Source organism: Marmota monax, unplaced genomic scaffold (genome assembly GCF_021218885.2).
Source record: "Marmota monax isolate L192 unplaced genomic scaffold, Marmota_monax_Labrador192_F-V1.1 WCK01_AAM20220418_F8-fsc00176, whole genome shotgun sequence".
NCBI lineage: Eukaryota > Metazoa > Chordata > Mammalia > Rodentia > Sciuridae > Marmota > Marmota monax.
The window spans coordinates 3,354,974-3,377,918 of NW_026694774.1; the positions used below are offsets into that span (position 1 = coordinate 3,354,974).

At 38.4% G+C, this 22,945-nt stretch overlaps 1 non-coding gene across 1 annotated transcript; it reads left to right on the forward strand.

The window, feature by feature from the left end:
- Positions 1 to 1,954: 1,954 nt before the first annotated feature.
- On the forward strand, positions 1,955 to 2,070 carry LOC124079721 (U5 spliceosomal RNA). Its single transcript, XR_006847427.1, has one exon. It is a non-coding gene; the product is annotated as a U5 spliceosomal RNA (small nuclear RNA).
- Positions 2,071 to 22,945: the final 20,875 nt, after the last annotated feature.

The window sequence follows — 22,945 nt, forward strand, 5'->3', positions numbered from 1 at the left end:
GGAGTGGGACACTGCTCTCCAAGTAGAGCAAGTTGGTCTCCTTTAGACTGTCGTCATAGTCTGTTAATGACGTCATGTTTCTATGGCAACATCAACTTAACGCGCAGGTTGATACTCTGCACCCATCAGAAATGCCTCTGCATAGACCTCCTCTTTGTCCCTTTGCCTTTATTTGAAAGCAAAACACCTTCACTCTTCAGGTCACCAATTGAGAAAGTACACTAATTAGAGAAACTAGACTCAGACTCAGGCAATGCTAAGAATTCTGCCCACACTGTAAGATGTGCCACCTGTGGTAAATGAGTCCAAACACTTAAAGGCTGGGGCCCTGCTCTTATTGCTAGGCTATAGAAACCCCTAGAAAAAAGTCCTCACGGTTGCCATGATGACATCAAGTTACCATGGCAACCTGGAGCTCAGGCTGTTCCATCAGATTGGAAATATTCTTCTTAATATTGTCTTGCTTTTCACTAAGAAAAATTAAAAATGTCCTAAGGCAAGGTGCAGTGGCATATGCCTGTAATCCCAGTGGCTCAGGAGTCTGAGGCAGGAGGATTATGAGTTCAAAGCCAGCTCCAGCAACTCAGCGAGGCCCTAAACAACTTAGCAAGATCGTGTCTCAAAATAAACAAAAGGATCTGGGGATGTGGGATCAGTGTGATTAAGTGCCCCAGGTTCAATCTCTGGAAAAGAAAAAGTGGTCACAGTCCCCATAATTTAGTCAGATTTCTTTGACAACCACGATGTGCTTTGCACACAGTCTTCCCCATGTCTCTCCTTTAAAATAAAATACCTTCGTCCCTCAGGCCACATGACAAAGCACACTCATTAGAGAAACTAGGCAGGGAGGCAGGCAATTGGGAGTGCTTCACCCAGGTTGTTGTATTGTGTGTCTGATACCAGGAATTTTATTGGCTTTAAAAATGACATTACATGAGTATTATCAGTACAAAGAGACCAAGGAAGGTATTCCAGGGCTCTTAGAGATGAGCTAGCCTTCTGAGTGGATCATGCAGAACTCATGCACTGTGCTATACAGTTAGCCATCTGTGAGAAAAATTGTCCATAACCAGTAACTGAATGATCTAAGAACACCAAAAAATGTCATTTGAGGAATCTCCAAGTGACTTTAGGGAGGCAAACCTAGAATAATACAGCCATTTAGTAGGCAGAAACCTAGTCAACTCAACCACACAATGGTTTATCCTAAGGAAATCTTACTCTCCATTTCTGCTATTTTCTCCCATTGGGGAGGACCATCCATGACTAAAACACATCTAGCCTCTCTACTTACTCTTGCTCTGTGGCAGGAATGACTTACATGATTGGTGCATCTGGAAGGAGAAACACATTGCACAGCCCAGGCGCTCTTCTTCAACCCTCTTGGTAGTAAGCTTCTGTCCAGGAGCACTTTTCTGCTCTGCCCCAAAGGTGTGGGTCTTACAATAGCTCCAAAACTCTACCTCTATTTCAAATAAAATTTTTAAAATACTTCTTGAAGTAAATAAAAATATGCAATGTCCCGATTGCATACTCAGTATTTCTATTCTCCCTGGCTTCTCAAATATTCTTATGTTCTTCCTCCAAAATGCTTGTATATTCAAAGGGCCCCCAAAGAGCCCTCTGCTCCAATTTGAGGCTTAAACCAATTAAAAGATATGACCAAGAATAAGGAGAACAGCACATTTATATTATTCCCTTTAAAAGTGGCATTGGATAATATGAATTAGACTTGCTGGTACATGGGGCTCCTATTAATGAACCCCAAATTTTGACAGATGCCCCCATCAGTGTTGCATGGGTATAGTCACAAAGTCCACAGGCTAAGATGCATCTCTATCTGCTGTCTTGAGAAGAAGCCCCATTTGTGCCAAAAAAAAGTGATTTCTTTGTCATAAGGTTATCTGTGTAGCAGGAGAAAGTGTTTTAGGATACCTCTCAAAAATGACAGTGGATACTCTGGTTTCTCTTAAGATCATATAAACCTTCAGCCTTTTACTAAAGATTTCCATGGAGAGAAACAACTCTGAGTCTTAAACCAATTTTTTGAGGCCTTGTTTCAGCAAGGCTAAAAAAAATATAAAAAATAAATAAAAAAAACAACAGTGGAGTGAATCTGACACAACTTTCCTAAGTACATATATAAATATACTACAATGAATCTCCATATCATGTATAGTCACAAGACTGGGATCTGAATTAGAATAAGATATACTCCACATTTGTACAAACATGTCAAAATATATTCTACTGTCATGTATATCTAAAAAGAACAAATAAAATTTTAAATAACACTTCTTGAAATAAATAAAAGTATGCATTGTCCTGATTGCATATTCACCAAGAAATCTGCTGAAGATAATGGTTTTCTATAGAGTGAATGGGTCGATTTGTAGCAATATCCTCTCAATTCCTTAACACTAGTTATTGCAGTAGAGGCTCATCTTATGAAGATGATTGGAATCAGATTCTAAATTCCAAGAATAGATGGGAAAATATACGCCCATTGAAATTTTCTCTTAAAACTCTCTTTACTAAGAAATTGACTAAATGTTCAGAAATCTACACACATATAAACCAAGACATAGTTTAGTCAAAATTAAAACAAAGTCCTACCAAACCTTCAAGGATAAGAGAATTGCTATACAATCCCTATTGTTGAGAGCCACAGCCGAAGGGGCCCCAGCAAACTTTCAGACTGCCAGCTGATGATTGGCTCACAGCGGCCCCAGCAACTTCTAGCTGATTGGCTCCTCTGCGGTGATGCTCATTGGGCTGTTTCCATGCCCTTTCAGACCACGGAGCTGCTCATTGGGGGACTTTTTTGGCTCTGCCCACGCAAGCCAGCCAATCGGCCTCAAGAGCAGGAGGATTGTGGGAGGTGGAGAGGCTTGGGGTGTGGGGAGAGGCTTGTGGGATGCCGGTGGTGGCAGTTGGGGCTCTGAGGGTTTTCCTGAGGAGCTTTTTTGTTTGGCGTGTGTGGTTCTAAAAATAAAATTGGTTTCTTTTGACAAGTGGCTCCTGAATCATGCCCAGCCAGACTGCAGCATTTGGTGGGCCGCACAGGGAATGACTGAGGGTAAGTGAGAAGGTAAACTGCTCGCCTCTGAGGGCAGGGCGAGAGGATGGGTAGCCATTTTAAGATTCTTCTTTTGTTATTTTGTTTCACTTTTGTTTTAAGTTGCCTGTCCCTGGAGATGTGTAAGATGGAAGAAAAACCGCTCACATCTGAGGAACAGATAGGGAGAAAGGACAGATGGACATTTCAGGAGGCTATTATAATGATTTTGTGTTGTTCCAATTTTGTTTCACTCTGTTTCAGTTTTGTTAGGCGTTATCTTGTTGGGTTGTATTATAGTAGAAATATGGGATCAGAAATTAGTAAAAAACAAACTGAAAGAGTGTTAAGTAAATTGTTAGAGGAAGGAGGCATCCCAGTAAAATCAAGAGCAGTCACGGCATACGTTGATACAATACAAAAATGTAGCCCATGGCTTTTTTTTTTTTTTTTAAAGAGAGAGTGACAGACAGAGAGAGATAGTAAGAGAGAATTTTTTTTTATATATTTATTTTTTAGTTTTCGGCGGGCACAACATCTTTGTTTGTATGTGGTGCTGAGGATCGAACCGGGGCCGCACGCATGCCAGGCGAGCGCGCTACCACTTGAGCCACATCCCCAGCCCCTAGCCCATGGCTTTTTAAGGAGGAGTTGTTAAATACATCACAATGGAACCATCATGGTGAAGATTTAAAAAGAATAGAAAAGAAAAGCCCAGGGACTCTGCCAGTTGGCATATTGCCATTGTGGACGTTGGTATCTTGTTTGCTTAGTCCAAAGCCTTCAGTTCAGACAATGGTAGAGGAAGGAGAAGACATATTGATTCAAGTAAAAGAGAAGGTCTCTCAAGTTAGTCAGACAGAGGGAAAGATTCAAGTAAAAGAGAAGGTCTCTCGAGCTAGTCAGAGGAAAAAATTCAAGTAAAAGAGAAGGTCTCTCAAGCTAGTCAGACAGAGGAAAAATTCAAGTAAAAGAGAAGGTCTCTCAAGCTAGTTAGATAGAGGAAAAAATTCAAGTAAAAGAGAAGGTCTCTCGAACTAGTCAGACAGAGGAAAAAATTCAAGTAAAAGAGAAGGCCTCTCAAGCTAGTCAGACAGAGAAAGAAAGTGTAAAACAGAAAAAGCCATCAGGGGGAAAGTTACAACAGGAGACTGCTACTAACACCTTTCTATCACCAGAGGGTGTAAGTGTCCAACCAACAGCACCACCTCTACAGGAGACTGCTACTAACACATTTCTATAACCAGAGGACGTAAGTGTCCAACTAACAAGACCACCTCCATATGCTGGGAGGTCCCCAACCCCCGCAGTTGATAGTTGGGATCCTGAGACAAGATCTCAAATATTAACATGCCCTGTATTTGAGGCAGGAGGGCAGCGATTTTACCAAGTTTTAAATTTCAAAACAGTGAAGCAGCTAAAAGAGGCTGTAACAACCTATGGTCCTCAAGCACCCTTCACTGTAAGCATGGTCGAATCCATTAACAACTTGAACATGACGCCAGCAGATTGGGCTAATATGTGTAAAGCTGTGCTAAATGGAGGACAATACCTGTTATGGAAGGTTGCCAATGAGGAATTTTGCAAGGAGACGGCTAGGCAAAATGCAGCAGCTGGTTATCCTCAGAGAAATCTAGATATGTTGTTAGGAAAGGGACCTTATGAGGATCAGCACCAACAAATTGCATATGATCCTGGCGTATACGCACAAATTGCTGCAGATGCAATTAAGGCATGGAAGACTTTACAAGGACATGGAGGTTTACAAGGTCAATTATCTAAGGTAATACAAGGAGCTAATGAACCTTATGCTGAATTTGTAGATAGGCTTATTCAAACAGCTACCAGAGTTTTTGGGAATACAGAACAAGCAATGCCATTACTAAAACACCTGGCTTATGAGCAAGCGAATCGTTGGTGCAGAGATATCATTAGACCATGGAAACATGAAGATTTAAACACATATATTAAGTTATGTAGAGACATTAATGAACAAGAGCAAGTTGTGGCAGCTGCAGTAAAACAGGCTTTAGATGCCAGAGACATTAATGAACAAGGGCAAATTGTGGCAGCTGCAGTAAAACAGGCTTTAGATGCCAGGCCAAGAACATGCTACAATTGTGAACAAACAGGACATTTTAAAAGGAATTGCCCCATTGGAGGAGGGTTTAACAAAACTAGATATCAAAGGAGTAGAATACCAGGTATTTACCCACGATGCCATAGAGGGAGACATTGGGCTAATGAATGCCATTCTCAAACCACCATAGAGGGCACTCCATTATCAAAAAACGAACAAGGACCAGGTGTTTATCCACGATATCGTGGAGAAAGGCATCGGGCTCCATTGCCAAAAAATGGACAGGGGGGCCCAATGCTCCGGGGCCCAAAACCACAAATATACGGAGCACTGGAGGAACCCAGCAACCCCATCAGGGTAGTGCCCAGGACACATTGTCCATCAGATCCCTCATCAGACAAATCAGAGGGAGCGCAGGGTTGGACATCTGCGCCTCCGCCAGAGCAGTACTAACTCCAGAGATGGGAGTTCAAATCATTCCCACAGGGGTGAAAGGACCTCTTCCCAAAGGAACAGTAGGCTTATTATTGGGACGCAGATCTTCTACTCTAAAAGGACTTATGATAAGTCCTGGGGTAATTGATCCCGATTATGAAGGTGAAATAAAAATTATAGCCATTTCTCCAAAGGGTATATCAGTAATTTCACCAGGAGATAGAATAGCACAGTTACTAATAATACCCAGCCTACATGATAAATTTTCCAGTCGTACTGTAGAAAGAGGTTCCAAGGGATTAGGCTCCACAGGTGTAGATTGGGCTATGCTTTCTTTAAATTTAGATTCTCGCCCCATGCTAAAACTAAATATTCAAGGACATGAATTTAATGGGCTACTGGATACAGGTGCAGACCTTAGCATCATCTCTCGTCAAGAGTGGCCAAAACATTGGCCATTACAACAAGCCACTCAAACGCTTCGAGGCCTAGGAGTGGCAACTAATCCCCACAGAAGTGCAGTGGTATTAGATTGGAAGGATCCTGAAGGATGTGAAGGAACTATACAGCCATATGTATTGGATTATCTTCCCGTAAATTTATGGGGACGAGATGTCCTAGATCAATTAGGTTTGACATTAACAAATAACATCAACAAAAATGCACCCACTATTATGACTAGACAAGGTTTTAGGAAAGGAAAAAGATTAGAAAAACAAGAACAAGGTATAGCAGCACCAATACAAATAGATCAAGGAACAGACAGACATGGGTTGGATTTTCAGAAAGGGCCACTGAGACAATAAAAATTACTTGGAAATCAGAAAGACCAGTATGGGTTCCTCAGTGGCCCCTGACTAAAGAAAAGATACAAGCAGCCCATGACCTGGTCAAACAACAATTAGCGGAAGGACATATACAACCTTCTGTATCTCCCCATAATACTCCCATTTTTGTCATCAAAAAGAAATCTGGTAAATGGAGATTATTGCAAGATTTAAGAGCCATTAATAATGAGATGGTTATTATGGGACCTGCTCAATCAGGGATTCCTCAGTTGTCTGCTTTGCCAAAAACCTGGTATGTTTTAGTTATAGATATTAAAGATTGTTTTTTTTTCAATTCCAATTCATCCTGAGGATAGTCCACGTTTTGAATTTACTATCCCTGCACTGAATCATGAAGGTCCTGATCAGCGATATGAATGGAAAGTACTCCCTCAAGGGATGGCTAACAGCCCAACTATGTGTCAAATTTATGTTAACAAAGTAATCCAGCCACTTAGAAATCAAAATCCTGAACTACAAATATTTCACTATATGGATGATGTATTATTAGCACACAGAGATAAAAACACATTGCTAGAATGTTATGCCACACTTACAAACTTATTAAAAAATTATAATCTAGAGATAGCAATAGATAAAGTACAATTAAATTTTCCAATTAATTATTTAGGAGTTCTATTATCCTCAACCATGGTCCGTCCACCAAAAATTCAAATACGAGTAGATCAACTCAAATCACTTAATGACTTTCAAAAGTTATTAGGAGACATATATTGGATAAGGCCTTATTTAGGTATACCAACAGGAGAGTTGGGACCTTTATTTGATATCCTAAAAGGTCCATCAGATCCAAATTCACCCCGAATGTTAACGCCTGAAGCAAGAAAGGCATTAAAAATCATTGAAACATATATGGAAAATATGCATTTGGATAGAATTGATATAAGTTTGCCTTCATTATTTATTGTACTACCAACAAAAAATATTCCTACAGGAGTATTTTGGCAAGAAGGTCCATTATTATGGATACATTTATCTTATTCTCCTAACACTATTCTTACTAGGTATCCTGAGGCTGTAGGACAATTAATACTCAAAGGAATAAAAGCAACAAAGGGAGTGTTTGGAATTTCTCCCAATAAAATTATTACTCCATATACTATGAATCAAATTGATGAGTTAGCTAATGAGTTAAATACTTGGGCAATAATCATGTGCAAATCTAATGTTTCATTTGATAACCACTTACCATCTAATCCTTTATTGTCTTTTTGGTCATTGCATCCTGTAATTTTTCCAAAAATGACAAGAAAAACACCTATCATGAATGCTCCAAATATATTCACTGATGGGTCAAATAATGGTACAGCAGCAGTAGTTACCCCTGATCAAACTTTTACATTTTTAGTACCCAAACAATCAGCTCAAAAGGTAGAGCTTAATGCAGTTTTACAAGCTTTTGTGATGTTTAAATATTCTGTATTGAATTTATTTTCTGATAGTCAGTATGTAGTTAATGCTATAGTATCTCTTGAAGATGCTGGTAGGATTTCCCCTTCTTCTACTGTTTTCTCTTTGCTTTCCATTATACAAAGTCCAATCTGGGACAGAAAAGATCCATTCTTTATAGGACATATCAGGGCACATACAGGATTGCCTGGAGCCCTTAGTTTGGGCAATGATTTAGCAGATAAAACTACACATGACATACATATTTTCTCTACACTAGAAGAAGCTATAAATTTTCATAAAAGGTTCCATGTCAATGCTAATACTTTACAAAAGCGTTTTAAAATAACTAAGGAACAAGCTAGACAAATAATAAAACAATGTCAAAATTGTGTGACCTTTTTACCACAAGTTAATCTTGGAGTCAATCCTAGAGGATTGATACCTAACCATATTTGGCAGATGGATGTCACACACTTGCCAGAATTTGGAAAATTAAAATATTTGCATGTTACAGTTGATACTTCTTCTGGATTTTTGATGGGCTCCCTTCATGCTGGAGAAAAATCTAAAGATGTTATAGCTCATTGCTTACAAAATTTTGCCACTGTGGGTGTTCCAAAACAGTTAAAAACAGATAATGCCCCTGGTTATACTTCTACCTCTTTTAAACAATTTTGCTCAACATTTGGCATTACTCATATAACAGGAATCCCATACAATCCACAGGGACAAGGCATAGTTGAAAGAGCTCATCAAACTATTAAAATGTACTTATTAAAGCAAAAAGAGGGAATTGGGAAGGGGTATATATTCCCCAAAGATAAACTTAAAATAACCCTTTTTACTCTAAACTTTTTAAATTTGGATTCATCAGGACTTAGTGCTGCGGAAAGGCATATGTGTCCAAAAAATGTGCATAAGCCCAAGGTACTTTGGAAGGATATTCTAACAGGACAATGGAAAGGTCCTGACCCAGTAATTGTCTGGAGTCGGGGGTCTGTTTGTGTGTTTCCACAGGGAGAACAGCAGCCGATTTGGATTCCAGAAAGATTAACTAAAGCGATTTCTACAGACCAAAAAGAAGATGATTTGGCTCAAATCCATAACAACTGATATCCAAAACTCCAGTTTGGCTATTCTTACATCTGCAACAGAACCAGGATGCTTTTTTCAATATCTATTTTATTATTGCCCTTTGTCATATCATGAAGTTCTATTTTGTTTTTTGAGCTCATACAGACCTAGGTTAATGTTTTGCTGATCAGTTCTATTTTTTGACTATAGAGTTTTTAAACATTGCAATGGAGATTTCACCTGTAAAAAGTTATAAGGCCTTTACTATAATGTTATGTGTTGTATGTATTCTATTATGTGTGCACACTTGTGTTTTGTGTTATATGTTTGAATGTACGTATGTCCATATATCATATATGATGAGCGCTCATGATAAAATGGATCCATTTTTTTTCACGTGATTTATATGGTTTAATTTAAATTGGGTAAACAACTGTTGAGGATTGTTTTAATATGTAAACAAAAAAGAAGGTTAACAGATCTGTTTGTTTACTTTCACCTTTCCTTTTCATTATATTTAATAATTCTCTTAAAGATAATGTAAATTGTTAAGAAAATTGTTTTCTTTTAGTGCCTTCTGTAATGTTACATAATTTTTTCTTTAGCCATTATTGCCAGAATTCCTATCTTCATCCCAGTGCCGGTGAAGACAATGTAAATTGTTAAGAAAATTATTTTCTTTTAGTGCCTTCTGTAATGTTACATAATTTTTTCTTTAGCCATTATTGCCAGAATTCCTATCTTCATCCCAGTGCCGGTGAAGACAATGTAAATTGTTAAGAAAATTGTTTTCTTTTAGTGCCTTCTGGAATGTTACATAATTTTTTCTTTAGCCATTATTGCCAGAATTCCTATCTTCATCCCAGTGCTGGTGAAGTCAAAGATAAAACCAATCTACAGCTTCTACAATAGCCATCACTGAACTGCTTGCAGAACTTGCCTGGACACATTGTGAGCTCACCTGTATGCATTGTGAACTATCTGTTGGTGCAGCGACTTGTGGTAGTGTTGGGGTATTTTTGCTGATGATGTCACCGGTGGTACAATTTTTCAAAGGAGCCCTCAATTGGCTTAATGTCATGGCATTTTGCATCCTCCTCTACTAGTGATGGTCTAAAATTTGGGGGCCAACAGAGGTGAGGCAAAGAACCTCACCCCCCCACTGGTGCAAAGGCCTATCCACAAGTATAGCTGTATGCTGGACTGGTAATCAGTGACGGGTATGATCCAATTGCAGTGGTACCAACCTAAGACAGGAGGCTGACGCCTAGAGGTCAGTTCATCCGATGACGGGTAAGGACCATATGTTGAATTGGACTGCCTAACACACACGGTCCCTAAGCCACATGCTTGTTGTTTAAACAGAGAGGGGGAGATGTTGAGAGCCACAGCCGAAGGGGCCCCAGCAAACTTCCAGCTGCCAGCAAACTTCCAGCTGCCGGCTGATGATTGGCTCACAGCGGCCCCAGCAACATCTAGCTGATTGGCTCCTCTGCGGTGATGCTCATTGGACTGTATCCCTGCCCTTTCAGACCACGGAGCTGCTCATTGGGGGACTTTTTTGGCTCCGCCCACGTGACCCAGCCAATCGGCCTCAAGAGCAGGAGGATTGGGGGAGGTGGAGAGAAGCTTGTGTGGGAGAGAGAGGCTTGTGGAAAGCCGGTGGTGGCAGTTGAGGCTCTGAGGGTTTTTCCTGAGAGGCTGTTTTGTTTGGCGTGTGTGGTTCTAAAAATAAAGTTAGTTTCTTTTGACAAGTGGCTCCTGATTGTGCCCAGCCAGACTGCGGCAGGCTGGGGGTGTGGCTCAGTGGTTAAGCACCCCCCAGGTTCAATCTGCAGTACCAAATATATATATATATATATATATATATATATATATATATATATATATATATGGGTTTCCCCTGGAAAGATGCCTATATCAAGGGGAAAGTTTTGTTATAAAGATCATAGTTGATGTGGAACTTTTTTTGTTTGTATATCTCCAGCTATTTATCCAGAAGTTTCAAAGCATAAAAATAGGATTTTTTTGATCCTCTCACATAGAGCTTTCTCTACACAATAATGATAGACTTTACTTTCTGTCTGGAGGCACTCAGTATCCCTGTACATTGGGAATGTCCTCTTTTATAAACAGACTTCCAGAAAGCTCTGTATGATACGATTAGTCATAGTCCCTCCGCCTGCTTTCCTGCTCAGCCCCTTTCAAGCTGAAGTTCAAGATTCTGTCACCAGGTGTCACCAATGCATGTGCACTACCAAATGTCTACAAAGAAACAGTTGCCAAGAGAAAAATAATAACTTACAACCAAGATTCTGAACCTATAAACAGAATGATGATTCTAATTCTTAAAAAAAAATCTTCAAGGTATAAAAGAATACTGTAAAATGTACCTTGAAACACCAGGTAGCTCTAGTGTGCCTTGGAGTCACCACTGGGCATAGGGTAATGAAGTGCAGGTGGGAGGTGACTGAGACCATGGGGGCATCAAAGTTGGGTCTGGGCAGCTGTGTCCAGTGTTATGGAGAGGGGATGACAGAGAGGGATGGGGAAAGTTTGGGAAAAGTGTGCAGAGGTGGGGTAATGGAGGGCAAAGACCCTATTGTCTGGGAGGGACCCTTTTGCAGTGGAGACACCTCAACCTATACTGAGGGGAAAGAGATAAATCAGTGAATACCATGTAGATTTGGGGTCAACAGCAAATGGAACTGTGTTAATATATACATGAAGTTCCTAAGCAGACCAAGTGTCACATTCATCTATTTTGGAACATACGTTACTCTGCAAAATGTTCCAAAATGAAAAAAATTTTTTTTCATTAAAATATATATGGACATAGCTTCAATGCCACCTCTTGGCCAGAGTAAAGCAGACAGGAGGGAGGAATGTCAGCTGTGAACCTGACTTGCTTGGATCATAACTCTAGAGTTGTATTGGGGGGAAAAAAAAAAAATATATATATATATATATATATATATATATATATATATATATATATATATAAAATCTTTGTATCCAAGATTTTCCTGGAATATAAGAGAACACATTTTTCTGGAATATCTCAATTTGAGATTGGAAGCCAGTCCTAGTGTAGACTGAAGATTATGCTGTAACTGTGAGCTCCACTGGAGTGGGTAAAGAGAGAGGGTATACTGTCACACACAGTCAATTCCATTTTTCTATCTAGTTTATTTATTTAAATACAATGAATATTTTTTCCAAAGCATAGAATACAGGTTCACCTTACTTGTATCAAACTGAGTTGTGTCATATATTCTAGATTGCATTCCAGAGAAGCAATGCAAACCAGAAACATCAACAACAATAAACAACAAGAACTACAAGAAAAGCCTGCTGTCCTGGCCAATGGACCAAAAAACTGGGAACTCAGTAAGCAGAATGATTTCACACAAAATTGTCCTATTGAAAACAAACACCACAGGGGGGGAAAACAACAGTGCTACCTTTGTCCATGCAAACAAAGGTTAAATAGGGAGTGTAAACTTCCATTCTCAGATGACTCTAATAAGGCAATGTGACCCACTCTCTGGGTTGGTGTCAGAGAGGCCATGATCTTCATCCTCATTGGCAGAAATGAGCCTCCCACCTCAGAGGATTTGAGGAGGCCAAGTAGACAACCTGGATTTTTACTATCACCTGATGCCTAAGTGACAGCAACCTCCTTTCATGCCCCACTACCCTGCAAGAAAAAAATCCAAAGAAATCCATGAAAAGACATATCCTAGCCAAATTTCAGAAGGGTAATCTTTGGAGAAAAATTGGACTTCAGAGTCAAACTGATATGAATACATGGATAATTTTTTTTAAAAAAAGACAAGACTCCTGCCCTGTTCTCAAATGCCAACTAATAAGTTTATAAAGAATATCAAGAATTGTACTCATTGAGAGTTACCAAATGATTCATGAAAAAATCCTAAATGGAGGCTTAGTCTGCACTGAATCTCACAGCAGTTACTGAGTAACCATGGTAACCATTCTGGTTGCAGAAATCTGGGAAAAAGCAAACCACCCTCTTGTCTTATTCCTAAAAATTGCTAAGAACTAAATAGGACTGGCATAATACACAGTAATTAACTAGGACACCTTACAATATATATTCCTGGCAGCTTCAGCAATATACAAATTAATACATACACACATACCCAAATGCATAGACTAGGCCTTCTCACCACCCGTGATTCTAGGAATTGTCTAAGGTGAATTTACTGGAAGTAAACAAATATAACTTCACATTCTCAACAGATTCAAATGTAGTACACAAACAGTACAAAGGTACTAAACTGTATTACTTTAGTGGTTGATTTTTCAAAAGATGATTTGCAGTACTGTCTCTGGGAAATTTTTTCCCTAGTTTCAATGTATTGCTAATGATTTCTGAAAGCTGATATGGAAATACATGTATATGCATATTAAGTATCAAATACCCTTTACATTATACAATGGCCTATGCTTTCAAACAAAAAGATTCCTCAATATCTATTATTAAGTATTTGTGTTGATGGTTCAGTGAACATATAATAATTACAAATGCTGTTTAGGAAAGAATTCCATTTACAGCAACATCAAAAAGTATGAAATATTTATGAATAATTGTCCATGTATGTGAAATATCTATACAGTTAACACTTCAAAGTATTGCTGAGAGAATTAAGATCCAAAGAAGGGGAAGACAAATTACATTCATGGGAATCAATATTGTTATGTCTATTCTCCTCAAATCAATATACAGATTCAGTGCAATCCCAATAAAACTCCTACAAAAATTAAAATAAATATATAAGCTGGTAGTAAAATCACGTAGAAATAAAAAGGATATAGACTATAACAAACAGCTTGGAAAAAGAATCATGTTAGAGGACTACACCTCCTGATTTGAAGATTTCTTATACACTTATAGAAATCAAAACTGTGGTATCGGCATCAAGGTAGACAAGTATAATACCTAAAGCTTTGTCCTTGTCTCAATTGACAATCTAATGATAAGGACAAGATTTTGAGAAAAATGAAAGGGTTTTTTTTTTTTTTTTTTTAATTGCAAGCAAAGTAATATCACTGTGGACTCCTGCCCCAGAGGCTGTAATTCTCCCTACCAGGGAATAACATTGAAAATTTAAAGCAATAATACAATGGCTGAGATCCAAACATTAACAGTAGATGTAATTAATTAGTGTCCAGCGGATGTCCTTAGGAGAACCATTGCTCCAATTCCCAGGTTTGGAGTTTCTTTATTCTTGTGGGCAGTGATATTCCTCCAGATGTGAAGGACATTCATGATAGTTTAGTGTGGGCAGGGGGGAAAATGTTACCCTTGTTTCCCCTGCTATTAGGGATGGAGAGGTGGAAGAATAAAAAGAGGGAAAAATAAAAGAAAAACTCTCCAGTTTTAAAATGATCCACCTGAGTTTGAGCAGAAAGGTTTACACTCAGAGCATGAAATAGAATCCGACATTATATCAAAAGAGCAAAATAAAGAGTTCAAAAATAGACTCATACCTAGATGGACAATTAATTTTCAGCAAATGAGCAAAAGCAATTAAGGGGAGAAAGAAGGATCTTTTAAAAAATGGTTCTAGCACAAATGAATATCCAAATATCCGAAAATTATATTAAAAATAATTGTGGTCCATATATTGTGCCACATATACAGGTAAACTCAAACCGAATCTAAGACTTAAAAATAAAACATAAAACATAAATGTGTAAGCTGCTTTAAAGAAACACAGAAGAAAATCCTTATGAGTGTGGATTAAGTAAAACTTAGATGAGACCTATAGAAGCCTATTAAATTTAAATGAAGAAAATTATACATGGTCTTCCAGAAAATTAAAAAAAAAATCTGCTCTTCCAAAAATATGGTTGAGATAATGAAAAGAGAAGTCAATGATTGTGAAAAATCTGGTCTCTGTGGTTCACACTTGTAATCCCAGCAACTCAGGAGGATGACTGCAAGTTCAAGGCCAGCCTAGGCCACTTAGCGAGATCCTGTTTCAAAATTTTTTTTTTTAAATGGCTGAGGATGTATCTCAGTGATAAAGCATCCCTGGGATAAATCACCAGTACCAAAACTAAATAAATGAAGTGTGAAAACCACATATGAAAATCATATTATCTGAATGGTGAATTATATCAAGGAAATATGAAATCATTTAATGTCAGTAAGAAGAAAAGACACACCAATAAATAACAATTTGAACAGACACTTCACTAAAGAATATATATAAATAGCAAGCAACCATATGAAAAGATTTTCAACATCATCAATTATTATAGAAATGTAAATTAAAACTACAATGAGATACCTCTACATTCCCATGAAAATGGCTAAAGTTAAAAAGACTGACCATACTAAGCATTGACAAGGTTGTAGAAAATGGAACTCTCATATACTACTCATGGGAATGAAAAAGTGGTAGAACCACTTTGGAAAATATTTAGCAGTTTCTGACAATATTAATTTTATGTCTACCATATGATTCAGCCATTGCACCCCTAGTATTTACTCTAGAGAAATAAAGTATATGTCTATATAAAGACATTTACACATGGAAAACCCATCATCCATAACAAAGTGTATGGATAAAACCAAATGTGGAATATCCATATGATGGAATACTGCAAAGCAGTTAAAATGGAAATAGTCAATTATGCAACAATATGGATAAGTCTATAGTTAACAGATTGAATGTAATAAGTCTGACAAAAAGAATACATAAGTGTCCATTTACATAAAATTATAAGAAGTGCAAAATAATCTACAATGAGAGAATAGTGGTTGCTTGAAAATAGGGAGGGGTGGGAGAGGCAGGGAGGCTGGAGTCAGATATGTGGGCATGCAGATGGCAAATTGGAGGAAAAACACTTTTTAGGGTGATGGATACATATTTCCTTGACTGTAGTTTTGATTTCACTTACATCAAAGACTTAAATATGCAGCGAATTACATGTGAATCATACCTCAATAAAGCATAAGATTCATTAGCTCCTTGTATTACCTTAGATAATTGACCTTGTAAACCTCCATGTCCTTGTAAAGTCTTCCATGCCTTAATTGCATCTACAGCAATTTGTGCGTATACACCAGGATCATATGCAATTTGTTGCTGCTGATCCTCATAAGGTCCCTTTCCTAACAACATATCTAGATTTCTCTGAGGATAACCAGCTGCTGCATTTTGCCTAGCTGTCTCCTTGCAAAATTCCTCATTGGCAACCTTCCATAACAGGTATTGTCCTCCATTTAGCACAGCTTTACACATATTAGCCCAATCTGCTGGCATCATGTTCAAGTTGTTAATGGATTCGACCAAGCTTACAGTGAAGGGTGCTTGAGGACCATAGGTTGTTACAGCCTCTTTTAGCTGCTTCACTATTTTGAAATAGTTGTATTTTTTTCACTAGGTCTTAGTTGTTCATAAAACATATGATCAAAATTGAAATAATCATTTGCAATGAGGGATAAAAATATTTAGGGAAAGTTAATGCACATTTCTTTCTGAAGTACAATACTGAAATGTTATAACCTGGTAAAATAATCATTCTGATGTTTCAGTATATCTGGTTGGTTATTTTACAGAATATGGCTCTGAATCACAGTAGGATAAATTCTAGTATAATTATAATTTTGAAAATAATAAAAATTAATAACATTTTAAAGTAATCCTTGGATAATTATTGGTTTCTACAAAAATTCATGGATAAAATTCGACTACCAAGGAAGATTCCATAATACAATTTCACAGTGCCTTCTAACCAATTATATAATATTTCAACTCTCATCTGAAGACTTTGATAGGAATCAGTTTTTAATTCTTACAATTGAAAAAAATATATGAAATTTATTGAACATGCCTGTTAAATATCAAGTTCCTACCACAAGCTGAAGGATTCATTGCTTTCAGACTAAGATGCCATCTCTAGGATGAGTGAGCCTCAAAGGCTACAACAAAGCATATAAGTTGCAAAATGACGGTGTTGAAAGAGCTTGTCTACTTTTATGATTTTGTAAAATTTGTAGACTTTATTCAACAACATGATTATGTTTAGCTCTATGAACTCACATGAAGCAGGACTCATATTGCACCAGGGCTGGAAGTGCTGGGGTCTCCTGAGCACTACAGTTTTCAGATGTGGAGTAGAAGCTTCAGCTTGTACTTCAGCCATCACCACTTAGATCCTCAGAAACCACCTCCTTCAGACACTTGATATAAGCCCAACCTGTAGATTCCCAGGGAGAAAGAGAACCCAGAAATCACTGTGCCTCATCAGAGTAACTGTGTGGCTGGCATCATGCAAGGCACTAGCTCGGTGACCAATGGCACTGGTACAACTGGGAAGTGATCTCTCAATAACCACATAGGACATCACACTGCTTGGGGCCAGGAGGGTCTCACATCTCTCTCCTTCAGCGGGGCACCGAGTCCCAGAGTGTGAACAAGGCGACTTGGGTCTGGGATCCCTTGGTCTCCCCACACACCAGGGGGCTTAGCCCCCACCGCAGGATGCTCACACGCTCCGGAGTCCAAACGCCTGGAGGCAGGGCCCTGCTCTCTAACCACAGCAAGTTGGTCTCCTTTGAATGCAGTCACAGTCGCCATAATGACATCAGGTCCCTATGGCAACAGTGATGCATTGGTCTGACCCCTACTCCACACATGGGCTGGAAATGGTTCCACACATCGCTCTGTCTCTTTGCCTTTCCTTGGAAGCAAAACATCTGCACATTTCATACTACCACCCAAGGAAGCATACTGAATAAGGCAAGCAGATTGAGGCACAGGCAATAAAACTGAGCTCAGGTTGTTGGAACAAGCTCATGTCTCTGTTGTCTGTAATCTCATTTGCTTTAAAACTTAGGGGAGTATTATATCTTAGGGGAGTATTATATCTTATCTTAGGGGAGTATCTTAGGGGAGTATTATAATTACACAAAAATCCCAGGAGGTGTCCTAGGACTTTGGAAGATGAGCTATCCTTCTGTTGGTGATTATATAAAACTAATATTATGTTAAATGATTAGCCACCTGTGGCATAAAATTAATTTGTTGTCTATAATCATGTGACTGAATGATTTTGAACAACCAATGAAGTTATTTAAGGAACCTGACTTATTTTAGGGAGGCAGGGCTACCAAATTATACTTATTTAGTAGACTGAAACTTATTCAATTTAATTCCTCTGAATATTGGGATATCCTGGAGAATTCTTATTCCCTATTCCTGATATTTTCTTCTGTGTGTAAGGGCATCCAGATAAAACGGTTCTAGCCTCTCTATATACACTTCTCTATCAGCAGAATCACTTACTCAATTAGTGAGTTTGGTAGAACAAAGATGCACAGAGCTCACAACCTCTCCCTTTAAACTCTTGTTCTACCCTGTCCAACGGTGGGTCTTACATTGTGGCCATAGTTGTTCTTCCCTTTTCTGGTCTCACTGGCTCCCCCACCTGTTGAGAGCCACAGCCGAAGGGGCCCCAGCAAACTTAAATATTTGCATGTTACAGTTGATACTTCTTCTGGATTTTTGATGGGCTCCCTTCATGCCGGAGAAAAAACTAAAGATGTTATAGCTCATTGCTTACAAAATTTTGCCACTGTGGGTGTTCCAAAACAGTTAAAAACAGATAATGCCCCTGGTTATACTTCTACCTCTTTTAAACAATTTTGCTCAACATTTGGCATTACTCATATAACAGGAATCCCATACAATCCACAGGGACAAGGCATAGTTGAAAGAGCTCATCAAACTATTAAAATGTACTTATTAAAGCAAAAAGAAGGAATTGGGAAGGGGTATATATTCCCCAAAGATAAACTTAAAATAACCCTTTTTACTCTAAACTTTTTAAATTTGGATTCTTCAGGACTTAGTGCTGTGGAAAGGCATATGTGTCCAAAAAATGTGCATAAGCCCAAGGTACTTTGGAAGGATATTCTAACAGGACAATGGAAAGGTCCTGACCCAGTAATTGTCTGGAGTCGGGGGTCTGTTTGTGTGTTTCCACAGGGAGAACAGCAGCCGATTTGGATTCCAGAGAGATTAACCAAGGCCCTGACCCAGTAATTGTCTGGAGTCGGGGGTCTGTTTATGTGTTTCCACAGGGAGAACAGCAGCCGATTTGGATTCCAGAAAGATTAATTAAAGCGATTTCTACAGACCAAAAAGAAGATGATTTGGCTCAAATCCATAACAACTGATATCCAAAACTCCAGTTTGGCTATTCTTACATCTGCAACAGAACCAGGATGCTTTTTTCAATATCTATTTTATTATTGCCCTTTGCCATATCATGAAGTTGTATTTTGTTTTTTGAGCTCATACAGACCTAGGTTAATGTTTTGCTGATCAGTTCTATTTTTTGACTATAGAGTTTTTAAACATTGCAATGGAGATTTCACCTGTAAAAAGTTATAAGGCCTTTACTATAATGTCATGTGTTGTATGTATTCTATTATGTGTGCACACTTGTGTTTTGTGTTATATGTTTGAATGTACGTATGTCCATATATCATATATGATGAGCGCTCATGATAAAATGGATCCAAATATTTTTTTTCACGTGATTTATATGGTTTAATTTAAATTGGGTAAACAACTGTTGAGGATTGTTTTAATATGTAAACAAAAAAGAAGGTTAACAGATCTGTTTGTTTACTTTCACCTTTCCTTTTCATTATATTTAATAATTATCTTAAAGATAATGTAAATTGTTAAGAAAATTGTTTTCTTTTAGTGCCTTCTGTAATGTTACATAATTTTTTCTTTAGCCATTATTGCCAGAATTCCTATCTTCATCCCAGTGCCGGTGAAGACAATGTAAATTGTTAAGAAAATTGTTTTCTTTTAGTGCCTTCTGGAATGTTACATAATTTTTTCTTTAGCCATTATTGCCAGAATTCCTATCTTCATCCCAGTGCTGGTGAAGACAAAGATAAAACCAATCTACAGTTTCTGCAATAGCCATCACTGAACTGCTTGCAGAACTTGCCTGGACACATTGTGAACTCACCTGTATGCATTGTGAACTATCTGTTAGTGCAGTGACTTGTGGTAGTGTTGGGGTATTTTTGCTGATGATGTCATCGGTGGTACGATTTTTCCAAAAGGAGCCGTCAATTGGCTTGGTGTATCTTCCTCCCTTCTGCTTGTCATGATCGTTCAGCTAAAATTTGGGGGCCAACAGAGGTGAGGCAAAGAACCTCACCCCCCCCGCTGGTACAAAGACCTCTCCACAGGTGTGGCTGTAAACTGGACCAGTAGTCAGTGACGGGTAAGGTCCAATTGCAATGGTACCAACCTAACGGGTAAGGACCATATGTACTATTGGACAACCTAAGGCAGGCACGGTCCCTAAGCCACATGCTTGTTGTTTAAACAGAGAGGGGGAGATGTTGAGAGCCACAGCCGAAGGGGCCCCAGCAAACTTCCAGCTGCCAGCAAACTTCCAGCTGCCGGCTGATGATTGGCTCACAGCGGCCCCAGCAACATCTAGCTGATTGGCTCCTCTGCGGTGATGCTCATTGGGCTGTTTCCCTGCCCTTTCAGACCACGGAGCTGCTCATTGGGGGACTTTTTTGGCTCCGCCCACGTGACCCAGCCAATCGGCCTCAAGAGCAGGAGGATTGGGGGAGGTGGAGAGAAGCTTGTGTGGGAGAGAGAGGCTTGTGGAAAGCCTGTGGTGGCAGTTGAGGCTCTGAGGGTTTTTCCTGAGAGGCTGTTTTGTTTGGCGTGTGTGGTTCAAAAAATAAAGTTAGTTTCTTTTGACAAGTGGCTCCTGATTGTGCCCAGCCAGACTGCGGCACCCACCTATTCCTTATGGTCTGCTCCAGAAAACTTGGAACATTAAGGGGGGACCTGAAGTAGGATCTCCATTCCAATTCTGAGCTCTAAATCAACTAAGAAATATGACAATACAATTAAGAAATCAACCCATTTACTCTAATCCCTATAAAGGTGATTACTGGAGAAAGTAACTTAGAACTGTAGGCAAGACACTTCTTAATGAACTCCAAAAATGAACAGGTTTATGTACCCAATAGTGCTATGTTGGGACAATCAGAAAAGTCAAGTACTGAAATACACATTCTATGGATTGTATGAAAGAGTCCTGTCTACTTGCGCTCAAGGAATCCTGAAGATAATAACTTCCTTACAAGGCTATCCCTGTATCAGGAGTTAGTGTCTCAGGACACCTTCTTTGAAAGACAATTCTCAAAATGAATAGATATCCCTTATTCTAACTGTATATTCTCCTAGCAACCTTGTAAGTATATTGCTTTCCATGTAGTTCGTGGAGTGTGTACTGTCAGAATCTCAATTCTTCAACTTTCATGATTGCAGTAGATGCTCATCTTTATGGAATGTGTTGGATTTAGCTTCCAAGTTCTAGAAGTAGTGTGAAAATCATTTATCAAGAAAATTCCCTTGGAAATCCCTTCAAGAAGGAATTTAGGAAATATTCAGAATCTGATATACACATATAAAAAGATCTGAAGATTATAGCCAAAATTATAACAAAGTCTTACCAAGGCCTAAAAGATAAAAGAATCCCTATATTATTCAATGAGAACAGACCACAAAAAAGAGGAAGAATACACCTATACCACAGGTTTTTTATTTCAATTTTTGCTTAACCCCACCTCAACAATAGCTATTTGTTATCTTTCTGGATTATGTGTTCAAGAGGGATCACTGGACATTTATTTTCTGTATGTAGTATCTGTCATTTAAGGCTGCCTCTATATATGGTGCTGTCATTTCTGTAATCTGGAGGTTCCACTCATCTGGAACATATAAAAGAGCTCACTTCTATGGAGATGAGTGGTACTAGCATTTCCTGGGAGTGCAGCCTGGACTTGACTGCAGCACTTCGTTTTACCCTGTATATTTCCTAAGGTGTAGAACTGCCAGATAAAATACAATACCTATTATAAATGAATTACAACATTCTCTACATAACTAGAAAAATAGTTCTAAAATTCATTTGGAACAAGTAAAGTCCCAGAATATCCAAAACAATTTAAAGCCAAAAAGGCCATGTTGAAGGCATCATAATACCTGACTTGAAATTATACTACAGAGCTATAGTACCAAAAACTGAATAGTACTGGCATAAAAACAGACACATAGAACAATGGTACAGAATAGAAGACACGGACAAACACACACAGATACAGTTATCTGATCCTTGACAAATGTGCCAAAAACATACATTGGAGAAAAGACAGCCTTTTTAACAAATGGTGCTGGAACAACTTGTTATCCACATGTAAAAGAATGAAATTAGACCCTCATCTCTCACCCTGCACACAAATCAATTCAAAATGGATTAGAGACCTCGGTATTAGACCAGAAACTATGCAACTCCTAGAAGAAAATGTACGGTCAACACTCCAGCTTTTAGGCACAGGCAATAACTTTCTCAATAGGACCCCTATAGCCAAGAATTAATGAATGGGACAGCATGAAATTAAAAAGCTTCTGTATGACAAATGATATAATTAAGAATGTGTAGATAACCCACAGAATGGGAGAAAAACTTTGCTAGCTACTCTTCTGACAGAGGATTAATATAATAAAAAGCTCAAAAAACTTTACAACAAAAAATCAAATAACCCAATCAATAAATGGGCAAATGAACTAAACAGACACTTCTCAAAAGAATAAATACAAATAGCCAACAAATAAATGAAAAAAAATATTTAAGATCATTTGCAATTTGGGAAATAACTACAATGAGATTCCATCTCACACCAGTCAGAATGGCAGTCATCAAGAACACATATATTAATAAATGTTGGAGAGGATGTGGAGAAAAAAGGAACTCTTTTACAATGTTGGTGGGACTGTGAATTAGTACAACTGCTATGGAAATTAGTATGGATGCTCCTCAAAAGACTAGGCATGGAACCACCATATGACCCAGCTATACCACTTCTCAGTATTTACCTTGAAGTATTAAAGGAATCTTACTACAGTGATACATGCATACTCATGTATACAGCAGCACAATTCACAATAGCCAAATTAGGAAACCAGC